Genomic DNA, 19,163 nt, shown 5'->3' on the forward strand with positions numbered 1-19,163 from the left:
CAAGCCATCTTCTACAGTCCAACTGAGAGCACTTGCAAGGCCAAGACAGCTGAAACGAGACACACTCTATTGCCTGCTCACAGGGGAGAGATGACAGTGGACGCTCGACCTCAAGACTTCCACCTCTTTATCTTCCAACTAACCAGGGAGAAACTGGTCAGAGAATCCTAAGCCCAATGATGTTTCCTCAGCATGAGGTTTGCTTGCTCTGTGGTACCTGACCTCAGGCAGTGCCCTCCAGCAAGAGAGGACTCGCTCTGAGTAAAGGCTGCAGACAGGCATGAAAAATGGCATAACTGCTTTTGCCTGGAAAATTCCATCCAACATCTGCACAGCAGCTGGATTTCCCAAGTCTATTATCTCATTTCACTGATCTGAATGGATTTGCTCTCAGAACAGTTGCAGATCTGTATATATCACTCATGGCTTGATTTACCATGGTTTACCTGAATAAAATAATAATTAGCTCCACTGTTTCCCCTCTGCCTACTATCAAATGCTAATTAATTGTAATTCATAAATGAAGAAAAGGCACATGAATGGTTACGCTGGTCCAAAATGTTGAGTAGTTCTAAAAATCCACAGCAACCCTAGTCCAAAAACCCAAAGCAACCACAGTATAGGACTCTACTGGAGACTAAATTCTACTTCAGTGACATTCTTTCCATTACCAGAGGGCTACATGCATTTTTTTTTCCTACAGATTCAGACAGACAGATATACATCACTGATATAGTGGCCAAGTATGGGAATTCTTACTCATCCCTGTTAATCCAAGAAGGGTCCCACAGGAGAAAGGATGACTGGGGTGTTCAGCATGAAGTAGAGACGCCAAGCAGGCACTGCCACCTTAGGTTGGCAGATTTTGATCCAAGATCTAGTGCTTAACAGCTTTACCACCTCCTTAACTCAAAGGCCATAAATAGTTTAACCACAAAGCACTTGCACCTCCTACTGAAATACACATACATGCTGACAAGTCCTCAGGAATGGGGCATTGCATAGGAAAACTCTGAAGTATGAAGAACACACTCAAGGCATGCGTTTTCTAAGAGGCCATGCTACAGGGTCTTCCACTGTAGCAGTCATAAGCTAGGTTTTGATTAGAATTTCACACAGTTTGTCCCTTCTTTCTGCATTTATCATTGTTTATAATCCTTACATTTAGCAAACAAATCAGGCCATTCAGCTCTGCGTAGTGTAGTGACGGCATCCTTTCTTCTTTCTCCCTGTAACAAAAATGCTTTGAAGTCCTATGCCGTTAGCTACAAGTATTTTGATATTTCCCCAGCAAGGATGTAATAGGAGCCAAAACAAGCCTCCAGGTGCCAATATTACACCTGACAAATTAGGCACACGACTGGAAAAGGGTGGGCCCATCCGTCTGCTTCATGTTCATTTCCTCTCATTTCCACATTAACAGGAAGTAGTTGGAATGGAAAAAAGGCTTTCCTTAAAGACCCGGACTATCAAAGGCCTGGAGCTGTTTCTCCTTGCAAACAAAAAACTTGGAAGCCAGCTAAGTCCTATGATTTGGATCTCATTTACAGTGACTTATTTAACCCCTACTGACGGCACGATGAACAGGATGTTATGATTTATTTAACACTTAGAGCGGGTGTGAGAACAAGGTGGATGGTGCCCTCAGACGTAGTCTTTTCATAATTTATTGCTTTAAGTGCTTAATTTTTCCTCAGGGAAGCCTTTGATAGCCAGCTGCTGCACTGTAGTTAAGTGTATGCATTAAGCTGTAAAGCAAAAATATTAATAATAATACTAAAAATAATAACTATAACAGGAGTTATTATTTCACATAATAATAACTTTCACATACTGCTCAGCTGGAACTCTGAAGTGATATCCCCACACCAACTGGACTGGCTTGAGCAACTTAGAGTGTTGAATTTACCTTGTGAAGACCTGAACTCCACAATCTATCCAAACACACAAAGCAAATCCAATCTTAAAAAACACCGCATGCCTCCTAGGAAGCCATTGGAGAACAGTAACAAAGCTGGCTTTAAAAAAAAATACTAATAATTTACTGACATCTACACAGGTACCACAGGGGACTCTGACCAAGAACAGAATCACAAAGAACGTTGTGTCTGGCCTGCTTTAAAGCTGAATGGCTGCTTAATAATGTTGTGGCATGCCTCGGAGGGTTTATCTTGAAGCACCTTCTTTTGAATGATCTGTAATCTTTATCTGGAACACAGAACCATCCTTTAGAAACTGTTTTTATGTCAAAGTTACTCAGTGAAATAATGCACAGATCGTCTACCCTCTGGAGATCAGTGTTCAGCTCTGCTTCATGTCATTTCATTGAAGGCCCTTGGTGACTCTAGTGAGCAAGATCTGTAGGAATTCATGCACCTGTGGATAAAGGACTTCAACCTTGAATGATAAATACATATTTCTGAGTTTTTTTTCCTCTTGAGCATGCATGTATGAGCACAAGTTGTATTTTAATATAGACAGGCAGGTAATACATTTCACTTTTAGGAGATGAAGTAACAATTTTAGCAAATTACATTCGTCTCTTTAATCTTATATTTCCATGCACACTGAGTTAAATGTTGTAAAACTATCAATTCTGTCAAAACCTAACAGAAAGAAAACAAGAAACCCTGCAATCTTAATGTCCAAACTGACTGGTGATTATCAGGAATTAAATGTGCAGGAATTCCAAATCTTTTCTGATCGGAGATGTCTAGATGACTTTTGTTTTTCCATAATTGTATGAGGTTCCTACATAGTATTTAAGAATCAATTATATTGCAATTGATGTAATTAACTCTAATAATCCAGTAAAAGTCAGTAGGAGGGCTATTCAAGTCAATAGAAAAGAGGGACTATATTATGAAGGTGTTATTAACCTATACAGATTTTTACTAGACATTTCCTTTTCTTACATAATAAATATACAGTGATGAGGAAGGCTGTCATTATAATTTAATGGGAACAATGGCTCATCACTTCCTTTCCTGTACAAGCCTTAACTAATTCTACATACGGTGTATAAGTAAAATGAAGTTAAATGAATCTCGCAAATTAGCTATTAATCATCCATCAATCATCTGTTGCTCCATGATTAAAATCTGCGTTGCATTCAGAGCTGGGAAAGGTATTTGGGGAGTGGCAAGAGTTGCATGTGCATCTTCCAGTTCATGTATTCATGTACTTCCATTTTGCACTGCTAAGGGTACTTACTGAAACCAGTCCTGAAGTCAGAGCAAGTCTCCTGAGAAAAGTTTCAGCCCTTCTCAGAATAAAGCAAAACTCTCATTTACATGTTTATAGGCATTTCTCTGGCTTTAACTCTTGTGGCTTACGAGAACCTCATTCATACTTCTGAATTCAGCCAGACAACTTGTTTTTACAGGAAACAAAGCAGTGCTATGAGGTTAGGGAAACTGAGGCAATGGTCTGCCATATGCCATGCAAAGAGTTAGAGGATGTCTCAGTACAAGTTCCTAATCCCTTGTCTTATTCTCTAAGCCTTTTGCACTGCCCAATGAGGCAAAAGGGAGTTCTGCTTGAATATGGCTCATCACATGGGGATTTTTAGGAATTTCTGTCTTCACCTTCATCAAACTGAGCATAAGCCTTATTAGATATGGAAGACTGCATTGATCTCATTAGCAGAAGTGCTTGCCTTGGCAGTAGACAAAGATCAGTTGTTTGTGCTAGTGTTATTCAATGTATGAGTTGTCTTCCACGTGGCTTACTATAGGTGAGCCTCTTGTCTTGCACATTGGCAGCCCCAAGTCAGGTGTCTCCCCATGGCATCACTTGTCTCTTTCTGAAAAACTGCAGTGGACCACTGTAACCAGTTCCAAAATATTCCCAAGTGTCCACACAGTGACTTGGTGATATATTGCCACCACTTGCCTACATAGAGTGGATGTTGATCTAAGTAGTTCCAGGAGAAGGCAAGGACGGACAATGTTTTATTTATTCTGGAGCCACTTAAAATTAATTAAATAGTGAATGAACTGGATCCCCAGTGTGGTGTCACTGAATTTAAGCAAAGGATTAGGTTGAGACTGAGGAGAGATTTGTCTGTCTGCCGTTAAAATGTTAACAACAACAACAACAACAACAAGTTATTTGGGGAGAAGAGAATAACTTCTGAGAGCTCTTCCTACACAGCCCCCTCTCCATCTTTGTTCACGTGTTCGTGCTGCTTCAGGTAAGATGTAGTATGTACTCAGCTAAAGAAAGAGGGAGCTGTGATGTTGCAATGCATACAACAAAGAGGAGTCCAGTTATGCTTTGTAACTACAGCGCTGATGGTTTTTTTTAAATCACAGCAGTAGGGCAAGTGCTCTACAGATATCAATAGTTGCACCAGAGCTGACCTATGTTGCACAGAATGAATGAGCTTTGACTATAGGAACACAGATAGGCAACCCTGCTGACTCCTGCTGAATAAACCTATTGTAAAGCTGGCAAGCAACATCCTTCCAGGGCTTAGACTTGTAGCTTCATCTAGTCTGGGACTCCTGAGAGCATTTTTTTCTTTATAATAGCATCACGCTTTCCTGTGCTGCTAAACGCAGAGGACATTTCTGATGTTCGCGTTGCAAGCTTCACTTGCGATGTACTTGATTTGGTGTTGTTTGACAAATCCTTTGCTCTAATTCGGGAGCCAGTTCTGTGATAACAAGGACATAGATGGAAAAAATTGGTGCTCCATGAGGCATTAAACCTCTTTTTTTCTTCTCGTTGTGGGCCAAAGCAAAATGCCCACAGGTGTCATGCAACCCCGCATACCAATAATTAGTTTACCACAGCAGGTGTATCTTACCACAAAAGCCATATTTTGAAAGCGACGTCTTTTCTTTGGGGAGCACAAAAAAGCCTCGCTGTTTCGGCATGGGACTCTGGGTACAGTGGGGTGTAGGCAGAACACAGGGAGCTTTGCTGCCCTCCACCCCGCCGGCGCTACCTGAGAAGCACACGGGCATTCCTCAGGTGTCTTTGGGGCTGCAAGCAAGCTGTGCCAAAAATGATAGACCGAGAATCGTTAAAGTACGGCAATTCAGCAGTCAAAACTTCCTTTATTTAAATCCCCAAACGCCACTTAGTTACACAATAATCTCAGTTCTTTCATGCTCCGCGAGCTTGCCTGAAATTGTCTGGAGCGGCTCCTCAGCCGATGCAGACAGCCCCAGCCCACAGAAGGCGGTGGAACCGGGATGGTTCCCACCAGCTGCTGCGCTGCCCCAGCTGCGATTGCCTTCCACACACAAAAGATGACAATAATTTACAAAATCAAAAGAAAAACCAAACTAACAACAACAACACAAAGACCGTCCCCTCAGTTTGAATTATCGTCTGCAAGAAAAGATTCCAGTGTTCAGGCTTCCATGGAAAATCAATACGGTCTTATCTTTATTTTTTTTTTTACTTAAAAAAATACTTGGGATGACAGTATTAGGTAGCACTGTGAAAAACAACTAAATATAGCTGTAGATCATGGTGGGTGTGAATGGAAAACAAAGGAGTCAGGAGCCGAGCTCCTGCTGCTGCTACGTCACTATAACACCCATAATTATGTTATTATGTACACTGCCCACTTCAACTATATCTGGACACCACTTATGATGATAAAAATCTGATTAATAATGTGACATATAATCTTGGTTCCTTTGATGAGCATTAACTTCTGTCTTCTGTATTGTTTTTCAAACAGACAGGAGATTTGTTTTGCTTCCCTTCTACAGGGAGTTTGGAAGGGTGAGCACACAGGAAAATGTAAATGTGTTTTTTAAAACCTCATTGCTGGACTCATTTTATCTCAGTGTTCAGTACATTGAGCCTTTTCTAAAGCATTGCTGTGCATGAATTCTCCTTCTCCCAAACACCAAGATTTTATAAATATATAATCTCCGAATAGAAACTCATCTAGACTCAGGGCATGTTTAGCTATACAACTACTATGCCTTTTTATCCACTGCTTTCAACCTCAACATGCCCTCATATCAGCTGAAGATGTTTTTGACAGAAGTGTTATGTTTCCTATTAAGAAGTTAGCACGCAGGGGAAATCCTCACTCCATTGACATCAGTGGAAAAATTCCCACACGCTCCCTTACACAAACTTTATTTTCACCCTGTCCCCTTTCTCCCCCCTCACCTGCCATGGATATGATTCTGCCTGGAAGTTTTTCGACTGTGACCACACTGCGGTGGCAGAAGCAGCTGCGGTGGCACCCGCTGCACCCCGTCCCCATGCCCTGAGCTTGCCTCGCACCTCAGGTGTTTCTTGCAGTGGCCCCATCACTCCTCTTTCACCATTTGTGCCCCGAAAAAACATCATGGCAAATTGCTACCAATGTACTAATGCTTGCACAATGTAAAACATTTTAAAAGTCCTAAGACTTTTTTTTTTTTTTTTTTTTTAAGATCTGGAAAATGAGAGGGGCAAAATATAACAGGCAAGAAAGTGAATGAAAAATGATGCTCTCCGAGATAAAAGATTTATTTTTTTCCCCTTCAGCTAAATGAATATTCAAAAAGCCTATGTTTTTATGTCTTCAGCCTGTGAGGTTATCCTAAGTGGTTTGTTTCACAATTCACCAGGAAAAACCCTCAAGATATTTCTAAGACAACAGTTAAATGTCTCATTTTCATCTACAATAGGAGAAATCTGCACTGCCAACAGCTTGTTCTCAGAATTCCACCTTAAAACAGTTTTAGTACCACCAGACCAGAAGGGTTTGATGCCAAAGAGCTGTTCTGTCCTATTGAAAGCAGAGAATGGCTTCCTCTGCAATATGTACAAAGAGCAAGGAAATTTACTCAATTAATGTGAAACACAAAATGGCATCTGCCATCTGGAGATGCACACAAAAGCCATGGGCAGTCAAACACTTCTTAAGACTTTGGCATGTAAAATTAACATATTTTAAGACTTAAAGGGACATGTGAAGTCCCACTATGAGAGTATTTCATTTTTCTCACAGCAAAATAAAATAAAGAATAGAGTATTTCCAACGCAGTGTCCCAGAGACAACAGTGTTAACCACCTACAAAAAAATTGCCTGTGACACCAAGACCACCATTTAAATTCTGCTGGATGGGGAGGAAGCAGTTTTTTATATAAATACACATTTTTAAATAATGGACAGAAATAAGTTTTCATTACACTTTACCACTGTTCAAGGTTAGTACAGGTGAGAAGTGTGTAGAGCGGGGTCCCTTCAAGTTTTTAAGCTCCCTTTTCTTAAATGAAATGAAGAAAGTTTGGCTCAAAGAGTCTGTTCCCTTTTGTGCATAGAAGACACACTGCTTTAAAAAAACACACGACATATGGTATCTAAGTGGTCACCACCATAAATTATTCAACCTCTGCTCGCTCATCAAACGTAAATCTAACAAAATGCAAAATCTGAGGCCTCGCCGCGAAGCATACAGCCGCAGATCCCTGTGGCACACTTCTGGCCCCACAGACCTGATCCTTGGATCCAAAATGTTCCCCCAGGCACCCGCAGCGATACACAAATCTACCTGCGCTTTCCTCTACCTGCTTCCTTCATTTTGACGTGGCAGCACACTGCAAGTTTGACAAAGCCTGTCTCTTGCATTGTGCTGGAGAAACAGTGAGAAAAGCAGAGCAGAGGGGAAAATCAAATCCCTTCCTGCTTAAGTCAGAGCCTATGACTCAGCTACGATGCTGCTCAGGACCATTTGTGATAAAAGCACAAATGCACCACATTTGCCTTGCAGAGGCAACGCTCCTTCAAGCACCCCACACCTTCGTGGTGATCACCTTAATTTTCTTTTAGCAGATGCTCCATTATTTTTTTTTTTTTTGAAAGCCCAGAAATGACCATTTCAGAGCACATGGGAAAGTTGCTTCACGGAAGAATTCAGAGCCAAGGACACCAAACCTGCAAGTACTTACTCCTGCGAATTGTGATAATGTAGTCTGTGCAACACAATGGGGCTATACACATTGCATGCATTTATTCTGATGCGTAGAAAATGGACCTCAATAAAAGGGAGTATTAGGGAAGGAATGCAAGGTGAAACAACTTCTCAAACAGTGACCCTGTCACTTGGTCTGCAAGTTTCTTGTTTTATTATATTGACAAAGATGTGTTTTTTTACTGATCATTTTCTTAATTAAAACACTCTCGAAGGTAACCCATTAAAAAACTCCAACACAAAGCAGAAGACGCAAAAGCCATCGTTGCAGTATCAATGTGCACGTGGCCCATATATTTTGTGACATATTTTACAGCAAAAAAATAGAAATAAGAAGCAGCAAAAATTAAAAATCATCAGAACCATACGCTCAGCCAGAAGAAGGGGGCTGCTGGGCAACCCGCACGAATTTTTCTCTCATTCAGAAGCACAAGTCATGAATTGCCAGGTTCCCGAAAATGCATTAAAGCATCGTTTAAATTTTATTTGCCAGTTTGTTGATTTGTGCTTGCGTTTCTGAGCGTGTGTGTGCGAGGGGAGAACCAGAGACAGGGAGAAGAAAATGACTCATGCCTGCCAACGTTACCCTGTAAATGGTCAGAGCGGGGGGCTCTTCCCTGGGGGAATCTCCAGCACCGCAGCAAAACCTGAGCTAGCCTGCAATTAGGGTGCCGGCAGCGAGTCCCTCCAGTGCGAGCCATGATGTCTGACATGGCTGATGGGAGCACTCTGGCTGTATGTCCTGAGCTCTGGGATGGGGCGGCCGGTGTGGGGCCAGGTGTGGGGTGAGGCTCCGCCCCACACCTCCAGGCTGCAGAGCTCTCCCAGGCACTGCTTCCCCCAGAAGGGTGCAGGGCTGGTGTCCAGAGCTACCAGCCCAAGACTTTTCGAAATCACAGAAAAAATAAATATATCTGCAGTGCTTCTTTCCATGCCCCATGGGCTCCTGCATGACCTCCAACCAACTCTTCCTATGTCCCAATCCCATCTTGCAGAAGAAACCACCACCACCACTGATGCAAAGGGCTCTGTGTTGCAGATAAAAGCAGGGACCTCAGCAGAAGAGAGACGGGTTCCTGAGTGAGCAGCACGAGCCCCTGCCAGTGACAGCCTCCAAGTGCAGCGTGACGGAGATGCTGCTGGATCCGGACAGCTGAGGGACGAGCTGGGTTTTCCGGGCATGTCACCGGGATGACATCCCACGGCTGCGGGGGCCGGGGCTGCCGAACCTGCCGGCGGCCAATCCTTGGAGTGTCACTTACACAGACGCCGAAGTAGTCTTCTGGCCCGCCCTTCAGGACAAAGATAAGATGTCATGATCGGCTAATAGGAAGTGACAAGAAGAGATAAAATGGATGGGGAGGGAGGGAAGGTTTAGGGTTGAAAAGGCATTATTCTTCCCTCTGATGCCAGCCGTGCAAAATACAGGGCTGAGTTAATTAACAAGCTATTTGAGCACTTTCATCCATTTTTGCATATACCTTTTTTTTTTTTTTCCTACAGATACATATAACATAATTAACCTGTAGCTTTTTAAACAATTGTACGTGGCAATCGCTTCAGTCTGGTGGGGAAAACATTGCACTTTTACAGGAGAAAAAAGGGTTTTAATTAGGGAAGAAGACTGCAAAGAGTCTTTGTTCGTCTACTCTTCCAGACATAGCCTTCCATCTGGCATGGGAACCCATTACCAAGACATCTGAGCGTCTTACACAAAAAGTCAAAAAACAAAAACACAACAGGAAGGTATCGAGTTTCTGGCTTTCCTCCCTCTCCAGGGTAGAAAATCCTATCTGTCAGCCTTAGCTCACTTGCAGTGAAGAAATCTGTTTCACTTGACAAAGTCCCATTGAGCACACAGGGAGAGATTTGGGCTGGCAAGTACCTGTGACACTTGTCCCCAGGTACTGCTGGGTGCCACCTCTGCCAGGGGACGTGTCCCCACTCTACCCATCCCACTGCATGCACCCCGAGCCCTCCGTCCTCCATCAGCCCCAAAAACTTAGCAGAAAACCTATTCCAGAGTGCCAGGCTTTCAAGATCATAGCCACACCGGGATTTTAATCAGTTTTGGGGGGGATGAAGTGTCTCTTGTGGGTACAATGCTGAGGACAAGAGGTTGTGATCTCGGTGCCACAGCCATACAAACAAACACCAGCAGCAGGCTGCTGCGTTCGGCAGAGAGCTGAGCGCGTCCTGCAGGCACAAAAAGCTCCCTCCACACTGCAAGGGACTCAACACTTAAGCAAGCCACAATGTGTTTTGAAGCTTTTGCCAAAAAGTACAAAAACCTGTAGCCAGTGTAGCTAAGCATTTGATAACAAGCGTGGTTTCTTCTGCTTGACATATTTTCCTGGTGTATTTGTTTGTAAAGGTAGAGATAAGTACAGTAACACAATCTGTTCTTTAATATCGTAGGCAAAGAAAAATCACTAGTCACTAGCTACAACAGTTGACAATATTTGCCAGGCAGCTGCAAGTATATGTTTGGTGGTTTTATTCCAAAGATCTCAAACAGAGCGTGATCCTGAAAACCCTTCTTCCCTCCAGTGACCCTCGGCTGCAATAATAACACGAACAAAAAGCAACCGCTGGTGTAAGGGAGGAAAAGAAGACGAGGCTCCGATTCCTCCTGCGATGCCTGTAATGGTTGTTTTCACTACAGATAAGAAAGCAGACTGGTGTGTGCGGCGCAGCAGAAACGAGCCACTCTGCCCGTATGCAGAAGTCTGACAGTCGGCTACGGAAAACATGGACTTAAAAAACTCTTAAGAATAATTATTAGAAATCATAGCCAAAATAACATACATCAGCCTTGATTAGTTACATGAAAAAGCAGCCTTAAATTGATAGTTTAAAAACAGGAAAATTAGCAGTATGATTAAGTATGAATGGCTAATAAAAAGAATTTTGCTAAAACAGATTAAGGTTCAGATTGAGGTCACAAAAGGAACTGATTGAGGAAAACTGTCATTTTTGCTGGGACTCTGGAGCTGTTTTAGCTATGCTGTTTCCTCTGAATCACAGCTTTGTGATGAGGAATTACACTGCTGGGGTTAATAAAGAGTTGGCACATGTTTACCCCAAAATTTCAGTGAAAACTTTATGGTCCAAGAAAAAGGCAAGTTCCTCGTGAGATGTTTGCCCTTCTTGGCTGCGGATGCCTCCAGGAGCCTCTTTCTTCATCTCAGGTCAAGAGCTGAGCCTTGGATCTGTAGGTGTGGGCCAAAATTCAGCATTTCCAAGGGAGAGACTTGCAGGGAGACTTTTTCCTGGCAATGCCTGTCTGCGTGCATGCAGACCCAGGCAGTCCTCTGCTGCAAATGGGATACTGCCAGTGCCTGCACATGATGGGCACGGCTGACCTCAGGAATTTCAGGCAAGAAGCAATCTGCGTGCATTTCCCTTCTGAAAACCACTCTGTTTTCTTGTTATCCCATTTGCACAGAGCTGGGGTGATTCCTGAAGAAGCCGAAGAGCTGACGTGCAAGTACTGGCACCTCCTCGCACTTCAATCCCATCCTGCTGGTCTGTAGGGGAAGGCTGGAAGGACCACAGGTGATCCAGTTGTTGTCCATCACCTGGTGCTCCCAGTCCTGTGGGACTGTGCATCCAATTCTGCACCCGGGGCTCCTCCAGGTACTCTAAGGAGCTCTGCAGCATCAGTGTCTGCTGCATTGTGGGTACACGGCTCCAATGCCATAAATTGCCAAGTCTGCAAGCTGGGGGTGATGGGATGGGGATGAGGATAGGGATGGGGATGGGGATGGGGATGGGGATGGGGATGGGGATGGGGATGGGGATGGGAATGGGTATGGCGATGGCGATGGCAATGGGGATGGGGATGGTGTGGGGTGTTCCTCACTTATTTTTTTTCTCCCGGGTTGGCACTTTGCCCAAGGGGGAGCTGACATGTCTGGTGGGCTGCTGCTCGGTGCCACGAGCTGTTGCTGCATTTATGACTGTCACCAGGCCTTATGGGGGTCAGCAAGCCATCAGGAAAGCCGCTGTATAACCGCGTCAGAAAAAGGCAGTCCCTGGCCCGGCTGCGCCCCTGACAAGCTGTAACAGGTTCTGCGGCGGCACCTTTTCTGTTGCTAAATAAAGAAACTTCTGTCTTGCAGAGCCTAAACCCCTTGCTGAAAGACTGAAAGGAAGATGGGCGGGCAGGACAAAGGGGCTGTGTGCGATTTTTAACGTTTGTTTGTTTGGGTCCCGGCTGAAGGGAATTCACATCGAGCGAAGCGCATTGACACTCAGAAGAAAATAAGTCCTCGGTTTTAGAAAGGGCAACTGCTTCAGACGGGCAGAATTCAGAAAGTCAGAACCATGCAGATAAGATGACTGTGCCAGAAATCGCATTTTTATTAGTACATAAAACACATGTCACTTGACAATGAGTATCTGAAGCACAGAGTGGAATAGCCCTCTTGCAGTGAAGTCAATATTTAAATCAATATCTCTGGTAAGGAAAATATCTTACTCATTGATATAGATTGGTTTTTTTTTCCTTATGAATCTCTCAGGAGGTAAACAGTGTATTTCTCTTGCAAAAGCAACTGAATAGCATTGCCAAGTAGGTCTAATCATTCCTAGAATCCAATAGCACAATGCTCTGAAATTATTAATGTTGTTATAAATGCCATTTGACCTTTATGTCAAGGATGTATTTCCTTTTCCAGAAAAAGGCACCTACATTATTTTCGCCCTGCTGCTGCGGAGTGCGAGCCGTTGGTAACTCCCAGTAACTCCAGAGGCAGTGCAGGGCACCCCAGGATTAATAGTTTACATGATGCAGGTACTTCTGGCTCAGCTACTCGAGGCTAATACCCGCAGGAGAAGTTAGTGCCCTCGTACTCGCTGCTGTGACATCCTCCACCCACTGCAGGGAAGCTGTGCAGCCCAGAAGAGCGGACCCCAGGCTGCTGGCAGAGGGGCACCACCAAGACCATGCCCCAGGGGCGTGCACATCACCTGGACTAAGGGACTCCCGTGTCCTCCCCTGGTAAAGTATGTAATCCTGGGTGCAGAGCACAGCTCCTCCCCCTGGTTCATTCACCTTTCACAAACTCAGGCTCACTCCTTTCTTGTTTCAGCCCTGTGATAATCTGGTTCCTTGCTGCAGCAGGGCGAAACCCCAAAAGGAGGGGAAAGGATCATCCCATCTCACAGCCCGGTGGCTGGGGCACTTTTTGTGGGAGAAGAGAGCCTCGATTTTGCCTGGCTTTAGGATGAGGAAAGTGTTAAAGGCAAATTTCCCGCCCTTAGGCTAGACACCCTCGCTTGTAGGCTGTCCTATGAAAGATGGGAACTGACACCACCATGAGGACATCTCGCAAAGAAAGCAGTACCGAGTGGATTTCTGCTGGAGCCAGTAGGCATGGAGAAAGCACATGTCCTGGCTCCTGGCAGACCCCCAGCTACCCCAGTCCTCTGCTGAGGGGCTGCCCTGGCACGGAGATGGCACTGAAGCACCAAGGAGCACATCTCCTGAGCTGGACGAGCTGGATACACCTACACTCACCCTATGTTCTGCTCTAGGCTCCTAAACCCATTGGCTTTTTCAGGACTTTACAACATATCCAGCCACCTGCGCTCTTAAAATTCACAGTGTAGCCGTTGAGATTGTTTTAAATTGTTATTAGGTGCATCTATGTCCTGGAAAAAATTGTCCCTCAGTGCCTGGCAGGACTGTGTCCTTAGTGGTGACAGATAATATGCACCCTGAAAATACCAGGAACGATTTTTATTAGAGAAGATGGCTCCTTTAAGCTGTGGCTGTATAATGTAAAAATAAATTAATTCAGCACACACACACACAAAAATCATCAAAATCATTTTCCCCGGGTTAAAATCCCTCTACAGAAATATCTTCCCCTCTCTTAAAAACACCAACCAACCAAAAGAAAGTAAGTCTATAAAATTAAACGACGTTTCCTGTTCGATACCAGATTTGATTATTCAGCGGGGTAGAGTAGGGTTTTACACTACCAAACACGCTTCCTCTTCTCCTGCTTTACGACTTTAAACTTCTTAAGACTTTTACCACCACTGCTAGGACAGACAGGGCAGCCCACGGTACTTTTTATGTGCTTCTAACCCCTCCCCATGGAGGCTGCTAAAACAGTTGAGATCTTTGAGCCGCGGTAGGGTGGCACGGGCTGAGAGCGGTCACTCTCTGGCAGTTCTTCTGATGTGATTAATAGAAAGAAAGCTGCATTGGGATGAGGTTTGGCACAAGACAAGTGTGCATCCTCAAGGTCTCTGTTCAAGAAGAACCACCTGGAGAGCATCCTATATGTTGTTTTTAAACTCTTGTCCAGCATCACGTCGCCCAGACCGCATTCACTTATGATTTCTGAAGGGACAGTGAAGGCAAAGAGGGGGATGACATGCCCACAGTGTTGCTGGTTCAGAAGGGGATGAAAGGGAACCGGCAAAATGTCTGCTACCAAAGGGGCATCAAAGCTACCTCTATCACCCTTATATGCATCCCCATCCTGCATTGCCTCTCCTGGAAAGGCACAAATGGTTAATCTTAAAAGCAACCTGGCAGAAGCAGGGTTTGGGAACCAGTTCCCCAGATTTGCACAGTGGTGTTAAAACTGAGCAGGACATTAGGTGATACTCGGTGGGCAGGCAGGCTTAATGGCCAATGTCACTCCGTCAGCCTTTTCCCATGAAAAAACCTGCACCTTAGGTGCTACCAAGTGCTAATTTGTTAAGAAACCCTTAATTGAGTGACAGTTAATTATTGACAGATTTGAACTACTTTATCTCTCAATCAAAACCTGGCTCTGTCCCAGGCAGCAAGCAATTTACAGCCACAAAAGGTAAATCTGGCCACGTGCAAGCTTTTTATGCTGGGGCCTGATGGCTCTCCCTCCCCCACCCCAGGTTTCTGCTAAAATTTCTCTCTGAAGGAGCCGATGATCCCCTGGTGATCACCAGCCCACATCAAGGTGGTTACCCTGCTTAACCCCACTTGGCACAGAGTGGGAATTGCCAAGGGGACATCCATCTGGAGCTGCCTGAGATAAGAGGTGTCCAGTGTTAATAAACAGGCTTCCTCTACACCTCAGCAGGGCCTTCCTTTTCTAAACAGTCTTCCTTTAATGTTGTAAAATGTTTTTTTCCATTTACTCAACAATCATGCCTTTGGTGGGGGGGAGAGCCAAGGGAGAGGAGAGGAGGAGAGGAGGAGAGGAGGAGAGGAGGAGAGGAGGAGAGGAGAGGAGAGGAGGAGAGGAGGAGAGGAGAGGAGAGGAGAGGAGAGGAGAGGAGAGGAGAGGAGAGGAGAGGAGAGGAGAGGAGAGGAGAGGAGAGGAGAGGAGAGGAGAGGAGAGGAGAGGAGAGAGAGAGGAGAGGAGAGGAGAGGAGAGGAGAGGAGAGGAGAGGAGAGGAGAGGAGAGGAGAGGAGAGGAGAGGAGAGGAGAGGAGAGGAGAGGAAAGGAAAGGAAAGGAAAGGAAAGGAAAGGAAAGGAAAGGAAAGGAAAGGAAAGGAAAGGAAAGGAAAGGAAAGGAAAGGAAAGGAAAGGAAAGGAAAGGAAAGGAAAGGAAAGGAAAGGAAAGGAAAGGAAAGGAAAGGAAAGGAAAGGAAAGGAAAGGAAAGGAAAGGAAAGGAAAGGAAAGGAAAGGAAAGGAAAGGAAAGGAAAGGAAAGGAAAGGAAAGGAAAGGAAAGGAAAGGAAAGGAAAGGAAAGGAAAGGAAAGGAAAGGAAAGGAAAGGAAAGGAAAGGAAAGGAAAGGAAAGGAAAGGAAAGGAAAAGAGCAAATATATTAGTAGAAGTAGTAGTATTAGCAGCAGCATTACAGTCATTCACTACAGTATCTCTAAATGTTCATAAATGTTTTATGCATCCTAAAATGCCATGTCCGAGGGATACGGCATCCCACTGAGGTTAATGAATGAATGAGGTGCCCTTGAAGGTTAATTTGCACAAACGAAAGGTCAAGGGACATCTTCAAAACAAAATATTGATTAAAGCAAGTTAAATGTTTTGACTTGAAGGAGACATGAAGGATTAAAAAGCAGAATAGAGCAGTATGGATAAGAAAGGAACAGGAAAGAAAAAACACCACCCCCAGACACAAAGGAAATGGTAGAAAACATATCTGAATCAGCTAGTCATCTGCTAACAAGCTGTAAAGATTTCCAATGACAAGTTGTCACATTAGTTTAGTGAAACTGAAGCAGCACTTATCCCTTTTCCTGTGCTTAATCTCTCAGCGCACTGCACAGAAACATGCTACCACGTTTAATAGGATTAGTTTAGTTCACTTTCTCTTCTCTGGAGGTTTTCTTTTCTTTTTCTTTCCTTTTTTTTTTTTTTTTTTTTTTTTTAAACAATTCTGTTTCCATCAATACCAGCTTCTTCATTTACTCTCCAGGTTAAAGGCATTTTCCTCCAAAGGTTTCCTTTCTGGAAGGAGGAGCCAGGATGAAGGGAGCTGAGGAAAGGTTCTCCACTTTCTCACACACCATGCTGATGATGATCTATTGATATCAGTAGAGTTATTTTGAATTAACATCAGTGTAAATAAGAGAAGAATCATGCCTTTGTTGTTGTGGGTTTGTTTGTTTTTTTGTTTGTTTTGCACATGAAAGTGCTTGGACCTTCCCCACCCCTTAGGAAGAAAAAAAAAGAAAAAGAAAAAAAAAGGAAAAAAAGAAAAGAAAACCTGCTATGTATTCACAGCTCTTTACTTCATTTGCTGTGAGCAGACAGAGCAAGGAAAATGATCAAAGAAAAGGCAGTCCCAACAATAAACCCTTGTCACTTCCAATTTTCTTGTCGTGCTGCAAAGGGACAGAGGAATCACCCATGGCCATGGACACATTTCAAAAGTTTTCCCAAGTTTCTTGCATCTGCTTTTTCCCCTTGAAGAAAGAAATACACACAGAGAAAACTGTCAGCTTGCAGTGAACGTTTTCTAGTCAGAGGTACCAAAATTTGAAGGAGGATTTATTTCTGATGGGCCAAGCTCACAGCTGGCTGAACATAGACCTGATGACCCCAGTATCTGGAGGAAATGCAGTATTTGGGTCTGAAGCTGGAGACACACCAAGCATTAGTTGGTGGCAGTGGGGTAGGAGAAGAGAGCCCGCACCCCCTGACTATGGATCCAAACTTTGTTAATGTGAATTAATTTGGGGGGAGAGGTTCAAAATTCAGGAAACAGACATTATGGGAGGCTACTTGAGAACTATCACTTGTCAAGGGACATGGGACCTCAGCTCACTGCTGGGACCCCACATGCAGTTGGTTGGGGGGCTGTGGGGCAGCAAGGGGCCACCAGTTGTGCACCCACCTGCAGCACCAGGAGCCTGCCCCATCACCAGGTCTATGATTCCGGTGGGTGGGAGACTAATTTTACTGCTGGGCTTCGAAACATCAGCTTGAGTTCCTTAAAAGGCTGCCTGTCCTCTGGGATGGAAAGAGACATAGGGTCTGTGGGCATCCAGGTGGAAGGGGGCATGCAAGAGACCCAGTCTGCTTGACCGTGGGGACGCCGCTGCACCCGCAGTGCCTCAGTTTCTCTTTCCTCCGCCTCGAGCAAACCAGTGGCGGTTGAAGCGAAGTTGAGCCCCGGTGGTGACGAGCCCACTGGCAGAGGCAGTTAGTTATTATATATCTGAGTTTGCACCATTCAGCTTCACCTCTGCACAAATCCCAGTGTCCTTTAAAAAAAAAAAAAAAAAAGGAAAGAATTCAGGAGAGTCACTCACCCGCCAGATTTAGCCTATCTCCCCCCGCATCCAGGCACACTTCTGCACCCTTGTTCCGCAGCCCCTGCAGCACTTAGGGCTACAAGGGGAGCCTGAATTTGGCACCTGGCAAGGCGCGATGGACGCGCGGGGACCCAGGCAGGGGCTCAGCACCCCTTTTTCCTAAAGGTGGCCCTTAAAAGCACCCCCCCGCAGCCTGCCCCGGGGAATTGCGGCCCCATGCGTGACCCCGGTCCCGCTGGGGCAGAGGGAGCCTGGTCCCGGCTGGGGGGCAGCTTTGGGGTCCCAAATTCCTGCAGCCGTCGGGTGCCCGTGCCCGGGGCAGGCACAGGGGGTGCCGGCACCCTGCGCGCACCCACGCGTGAGGCCGGCCGGGGGGCTCCGCTCCGGAGCCCCAGATGGGGAAAAGCGGTCGGGGGGCTGCCGGGGCGGGGGGGGGGGGAAGCCAACAGGAGCCGCGGGTGCGGTGCCTGCCCTCGCTCCCCGGGCCAAATTTCGGCTCCGCAGCGGCAGCAGCCGGGCGCTCCCTGCTCGCACACCGCGGCGCTGCGCTGCCGGCCCGGCCGGGAGCATCCTTCCTTTTTGCCGCTGAGAGCCGATAAGAAGAAGAATTTAATTTTCCCCCTATCGATTTTAAAGCGGGAGCCGGCTGGCAGCCGCCTCGGGGTGGCCGCCACTTGCCCCAAACTTTCGGAGCGCCCCGCTCCCCATCGCGCTGCCCCACGCGCGGCACAAGCGCGGCGGGGCGCGGGGACGCTTGGAAACACGCGTGGACCCCCCCGCGCACACGCAGCACCCCCGGACACCCCCGGGCATCCCCCACGGAGCCCCCCCTCGCCCCCCCCCCCTCGCCCCCTCGCCCCCGGGGCCGACTTCGGGCGAAGTTTTCGGCCCCACGCAGGTGCGCGCCCCACGCCGCCGGCCGGCGGGGGGGGACCGGGGCGGTGTCGGGGCCCCCCCGGAGCCCTCCCCCGGCTCCTGCCAAATTCTCGCCGGCCCCCCCCCGGCCCAAGGAGCCTGCCGATTGGGCGCCGGGCCGGGCCCACGTCACTCGGAGCGTGACGTCGGGTCTTCCTGTTTCCTTCAGCTGTGTCTTAAAGTAAATCTTGGGGCGGTGCGGAGCGCCCGGCTCGGCGCGGCGCGGCTCGGCTTGGCCAGGCTCGGCTCGGCTCGGCCAGCCCCAGCCCTGCCCCAAGCCCCAGCCCAGCCCCAGCCCTGCCCAGCCCTGCCCCGCCACGCTCCCGCACACTCGCCGCGCACACGGCGCCGCACGCTCGCACGCTCCCGCGCAGCCCCGCGCAGCCCCGCACGGCCCCGCACACTCCCCCGCGCAGCCCCGCGCAGCCCCCGCAGCCCCCAGCAGCGGCGCTGCTCCGAGCGCGCGTGTGAGCGAGCGGGGCGCGGGCGCGCCGTGCATGTGCGCGTCGCCCTTTCTCCCTCTTTGCACCGGCAAAAAAAAAAAAAAGAGAGGCTCAGTTTCGTCGCCTCTGCACCGAG

General features: G+C 46.6%; 1 protein-coding gene and 1 long non-coding RNA gene across 4 annotated transcripts in view; one reads left to right on the plus strand and one right to left on the minus strand.

Annotated features, from left to right (window-relative positions):
- Positions 1-15,343: 15,343 nt before the first annotated feature.
- On the minus strand, positions 15,344-18,844 carry LOC308193045. 2 transcript variants are annotated; one of them, XR_013949329.1, is made up of 2 exons: positions 18,713-18,844; positions 15,344-17,618 (listed from the first exon to the last, which is right to left on the minus strand). It is a non-coding gene; the product is annotated as an uncharacterized lncRNA (long non-coding RNA). The 2 variants fall into 2 exon arrangements; XR_013949330.1 differs by lacking the exon at positions 18,713-18,844 and adding an exon at positions 18,540-18,658.
- PROX1 (prospero homeobox 1) overlaps positions 18,788-19,163 on the plus strand; it is a 48,641-nt gene continuing 48,265 nt past the window's right edge. For both annotated transcript variants that reach the window (XM_080587215.1, XM_080587218.1), the window contains exon 1: positions 18,788-19,162. The gene's annotated coding sequence lies outside the window, so the exon portion shown is untranslated. The remainder of the gene's footprint in view (position 19,163) is intronic.

The sequence above is a fragment of the Anser brachyrhynchus genome, assembly GCF_964034855.1.
Source record: "Anser brachyrhynchus genome assembly, chromosome: 3".
Lineage (NCBI taxonomy): Eukaryota > Metazoa > Chordata > Aves > Anseriformes > Anatidae > Anser > Anser brachyrhynchus.